Here is a 6,000-nt window from a genome sequence, read left to right on the forward strand (position 1 = left end):
TAACTCTGGAGTTATTTTAAGGATTGGGGAGTTAATTTAACCTCTTGATGACCAGCTAACGCCGATTGGCGTAAACTGGTCGTCTGCGGGTTACCATGGAAACTCTACGTGAACAGCCGGAGAGCCGCCGATCGCGGCTCGCCGGCAAAATGTAAACAGGCGGGGAAGAAATCCCCGCTGTTTACATCATACGGCGCTGCTGCGCAGCAGCGCCGTAAGGCAGATTGGCGATCCCCGGCCTCTGATTGGCCGGGGATCGCCGGCATATGATAGGCTGAAGCCTATCCAATGCGCAGGACGGAAATCCGTCCTGCGCAGCTCACAGGGGGAGGGAGAGGGTGGGAGAGGGACGGAGCGCCGAAAACGTTGCGGAGGGGGGCTTTGAAGAGCCCCCCCTGCAAAGCGCAGCAAGCCGGCGGCGATCAGACCCCCCAGCAGGACATCCCCCTAGTGGGGAAAAAAGGGGGGTAGTCTGATCGCCAAGGCTCACTCCTGATCAGTGCTGCGGGCTGGAGAGCCCACGTAGCACCGATCAGTGCAGAAAGCCCTGGTTGGCAAGTGGTTAAAGACAGAAGAGTTAACTTTAGGTTTGCCTGAGGTAAAATGTTTCCTGAATACTACATGCCTTATCACCATGGTAACAACTCTAGAAGAGTTATTAAAGACAGGAGATAAGTTTAGTGAATTGAGGCCAATGACAGTTGTCTGGCTGTCACACTGAGCTTTTGGCTTGTTTGAGACACACACCTGCAAGAGGAAGAAGCATGCAGCCAGTTGAGTCAGACCACAAAATTTGATCTGCATGCTCATTCTGGGCCAGTGACTAGTATTAGAGGCGGAGCATCAGCACAGGAGTAAGGTAACTGGCACTGTTTACTAAAGAATGAAGATGGCAGCCTCTGTAATCCTCTCACTCAAGGCTGAGCTGAGGCAGGGGCTCAAGAGGCACTGGCCTCTGACGCAGAGCCCTCAGGGTGTGCCTGTGCCCCACAAGTGCCCCTCTCACCCAGCCATATGCATATAACCTCACCCAGCCATATGCATATTATGCGGAGGGAGTTGGAATAGTTATTTGTTTCGGCATTGCCAGGATCCCTCTTTACCCTGTTGCACAGTTGCAGCATCTCTTGTCTATGACCCCCTCTAGTGGCGCCTCTCATTATGTTCAGCACTGTAAGTCAGAGAGGAGATGCTGCAGCAGTGCGACCGGGCAAAGAGGGATACTGGCGGTACTTAGATAGGTAACTATTTCAGCTCTCTCCGCATATTCTGCATACGGGGCAGAGGCTGCCTTATACTCTCACCTTGCAGCGCTGGGTCCCTGGTTTGAATCCCAGCCAGAGCACTATCTGCACGGAGTTTGAATGTTCTCCCCGTGTCTGTGTGGGTTTCCTGCGGGCACTCTGGTTTCTTCCCACATCCCAAAATCAGACCGATAAGTTAATTGGCTTTCTTCTAAATTGGCCCTGGTCTATGATACAATACATACATAGACATATGGCTATGGTAGCTATTAGCTCGTGAGCCCCTCTGAGAGAATACTGTAGGGCAGTGATGGCTAACCTTGGCACTCCAGCTGTGGTAGAACTACAAGTCCCATGAGGCATTGCAATAATCTGACAGCTCTAAGCATAACTCGGGGAGGCAGAGGCATGATGGGATTTGTAGTTTTGTCACAGCTGGAGTGCCAAGGTTAGCCATCACTGCTATAGGGGGTTAGGGGGGAAAAGAGTTGAACTTACCTGGGGCTTCTATAGGTCCCCCGCAGACGTCCTGTGCACACAGCCACTCACCGATGCTCGATCCCCGCCTCCGGTTCACTTCCGGAGTTTGCGACGTTAAAGTCGGAAAACCAACCACTGACTGCGCCTGCGCGGCTGCCTCCTCGCTCCCGCTGACTTCATTGGGAGCGTACTGCGCAGGCGCAGACCGTCCTAGGCCTGCAACGTACACTCCCGGTGACGTCAGCGAGGACGCGGCTGCGCAGGCACTGTGGTTATCCGACTTTAAAATTGCAAATTCCGGAAATGAATTGGAGGCAGGGACCGTAGCATCAGTGAGTGGCTGCACGGGCACAGGACGTCTTCGGGGGACCATTAGAAGCCCCGGGTAAATTCAGCTCTTTTTCCCCCGACCCCTCTACAGTGTCCCTTTAAGTGATAAGACAATAAACTCTGTAAAGTGCTGCGGAATACTAAATGGTAATAACACACTAATAATAACTTCCCTTTTGGTTGGTTCCTTTTACATAATAGTTGTGGTCTGTTCATAATTGATCAGAGGTTTCTCAGTCAGACTTGTGGGAGTCAAACGATCACTGTTAGACTTGATGAAACTGATTGAACTGGCCAGGAAGTTGGCTGTGTTTCGGGTTATTTTTGCGAGAACATTTGTGTCTCCTGTAAAAAATGTGGGGCAGCCAAACCATCCTGCCTAGCCACTTTGACCATTTTCCCATAATCCCCTCCTACAATGAAACCTGAGGCTGTTGCTTGACATATTCACTGTATCTTTTCAAGAGCAGGACAAGACTTCTCCACTATCTTGAGTGGCTTTGTTGTCATCTTTCCCACAATCCCTTTCACCTGTAAAGGTGGAGATGGTGGTATAACTTGACCACTTGATTTAATTTAGCCATGAGCCATGTCCTGAGGGGGAATCCCCTTGTTAACAAGCTTGGTCAATGTACCACCACATACTCTATTGTTTGTCAGCACTTTGAATAGGACTGACCCAGCTTGTTGATTAGTGGAGAATCAAAGGAAACATGTACTTAATTATTCAATTCTATACTAGTAGTAGAGTAGAATTTCCCCACCCCCATTATTTTCTTTCAATAAGCTGAACAGGGCTAGCCCAAAAGGCCCGTACACACTTGTAACTAAAGGTACATAATATCCAATATTGTCAGCTGTAAGCATGCTCACCCAATGCCTTGAGAGACAGCCCTTTGCTATATAGGTGGGTTGCTAGCTTTTAGAGGAGTAACAATGGAAACAGGAAATTTGGGCACCCGCTGGCGGTGGAAATTTGGGGGCTGCCAAAAGCTCCCATTGAATTATGGTTAATAAGGGGAAATTTTGGCACCCGCAGCACCCAATACATATTTGGAGTCGGGGGCCATCCACAATTTGCAGCCATATTTTTTGCTGCAGGCAGGCGGCTCAGAGTCCCAATATTAATCTGCCCAAATTTGCCCACCTTAATAATTATTCAATTGGAATCTATGGCGGCGTTAACGTTAAGGGTTTACCATATCCTAAATGAGTCAAGTTTTGTTAAAGAGAATCAGTAACTGAAAAAACCTCTGAGGAACCGAATCTATAGTACCCACCCACGCTGCCACCCTGGAGCACCCATAGCACCCAGGGTGACAGCGTGGGAGGTCACTATAGATTGGTATGTGCGGGGAGAAGTGTGGAAAGTCGTGCAGGAGGGATGACAGAGCGGCTCTAGCTATACTCTGTATAACTAGAGCTAAAAAGCATCTTTACTTTTTTTAGCTCCAAGGCTCCCCATTGGTCTAATAACAGATGGGTATCAGGAGGAACCCCATTAGTCTGTTAATAGACCAATGGGGCTCCTTTTTAGCTCTCCCTATACTCAGTATAGCTAGAGCGGAGGTGTGTGGCATCGGGTGCGTGTGTCAGCGGAGATCTTCAATCAAGGTCGCAACATGAGCGCATACTGTCGTGGGATCATTTCCGAGGATATGGCGTGGGAACATTTTTTTTTAAAGGTACAGGTAAGTATTTCTGGTTAATTAAGAATAATAAAATACTTGTAATGATCTGCTCTGCTGTCTGCACAGGCGGACAGCTTTTTGATTATTTGTTGGGTCTGAGTGCAGCAGGTCCCTGGAAAAGAGACCTGTCTCCACTCTGCAAGCTGCAGAGTTGCTGTTCTGGGGAGGAATTTGCATCCACTTGTCATGCTTAGCTGCTTCCTCTGATGGCTTGCAGTATAAAAACCATTTCCTCCCAGAATTCCTTGCTGGTCATGATGGTTTGTTCCTGCTAACTTACCTGGAGTCTCAGCCCTTTGCTTACTGTTTGCTAATATTGCTATCTTAGAGTAGTTCCTTGGGAGTGCCCTAGCATTCCTGTTAGCATAGTCAGGTTGTTTATTACCTGTATTGCTTTGTACTGTCTATCTGTTGCGATTGTCTTGTCGCCAGCGGTGGTCGACAAGAGATCGTTCTGTCTCTTGGGATCGCATTTGCCCTAGCGGTAGAGGCGGTGGTTCCTTCTGTACTCTGTCTGGGAGTGTAGCCAGAGCAGCGGTTGCTACTGGCTGCTCTATGTCTGTCTGTCTGTCTGTCTGGAACGAACGCTTGCTGTCGTCTCGGTGAAGTAACCGTTTAGCAAGCGTTCGCGTTCTGTATTGTTTTCGTGCTTCTGTGGTTAGTCAGGGTTGGTACGCTTTGTTGCTATTGCGCTTCTCGTGTGGCGACTGTGCCGTGTACACGCTTTGTCGCTATTGCGCTTAACGTGTGGTGACCGCGTGTAGTTAGTCCTGTCTGCTCCTGTGTGTTGGATTACTGTTTGTTATCAGTTCTGTCTTTATTCTGTTCCTTTGCTCTGTATTACTCAGTCTGGTGTCGCTATTAGCAATTGCCATTCTCGCGATTGCGTTCCCACTTGGTTTTCGTTGTTGTGTGTTCACCGCCGCCGGGTGGCGACTAGATTGGTGGACACATATACATTCTGTCTCTGTCTCTGTGCTCTCTCTCTCTCTCCAAGGGCTTTATTGCCCTATATTGCTTCACCTCGTACAATTCCCATCTGGAATCTGTGGCAGGGCATAGGGTTTATTCCTCTGCACTCCACAGCTCCATCTGCCGCTGGGAATTTCCCTCTACAGGTGCATAGCACGATAGCTGGGTTCTGTTATTTTATACGCTTGTGGAGGATTTCCGCAGTGTCAGCACGCATCTTGTGCGCTGACCGCGGAAATAATTCCCGAATCGTTACAATACTTTTTTTGTTGTGTTTTTATTTCATTTAACCCTTTGTGGAAATGGGTAAGGGGTACTTTGTACCCCTATACTTATTTTGGTACTTATCCGTTAGCCGGGCACATCCGGCAGGTGGCCCTAAACCGTGAGAAATGGAAACATTCCATTTCTAACATTGGCCGCAGCGCAGCAGCCACTTCGCACATTGACCGACCAGAACCCGAAGTGGCCGGCCAGAACGCGAAGTGGCCACACTTCGGGTTCTGGTCGTAACATATACACACGCAAGATGTTTTAGAGCACTTTATGCCTCCAGTTTAAGAATGCAATGTGATTTCTGCCTTTAAAGCCCCATTTCCACTAGCAATCGCTAGCGTTCGCGTTCCGCAAAAGTACAAAATTTCGCGTCAATTTCCCGATGTTTGCGATCACGATTTTGCTATGCTATGCACTGCATAGCAAAATCGCGGCAATAATCGCTCCACCGCGCGTTCACGATCAAGTAAAAAACAAATCGCAGTAGTGGAAATGACCTACCGCAATTCCTATGTTAAAAAAAACGTTGAAAATTTGAAAATCACTAGCGGTTTGCGATTCAGCAATCACACTATAGTGGAAAAGGGCCCTAGGGATTATAACCCTGCTGTGCGTCAAATCCATAATTTTCCCCGGGACTTTTGGCATGTATCCCACTCCGCCATGCCCCCTCCAGGTGTTAGACCCCTTGAAACACTCTGTTTGTAGTTTTGAAAGTTCGCCTGCCCATTGAAGTCTATTGCGGTTTGCGATGATTCGCCGGTTCGAACCAAGAAACGCGGGTTCACGACATCTCTAGTGGTGAAGCAGTAGTGGGTAGGGGTAGTCCCCAGGTCATTTGGGTGCCCGCTCACTGCCGCGCTGCACCATACCTGTAATGTTAATACGTCTATAGCGGTGCAGCAGAAATTTATACCTCGCTATATTGAGGGCACCTATACCTGGCTATACTAGGGGCACCTATACATGGCTATATTGAGGGCACCTATACCTGGCTATACTGGGGA

Source organism: Hyperolius riggenbachi, chromosome 8, assembly GCF_040937935.1.
Source record: "Hyperolius riggenbachi isolate aHypRig1 chromosome 8, aHypRig1.pri, whole genome shotgun sequence".
In the NCBI taxonomy this organism is placed as follows: Eukaryota; Metazoa; Chordata; class Amphibia; order Anura; family Hyperoliidae; genus Hyperolius; species Hyperolius riggenbachi.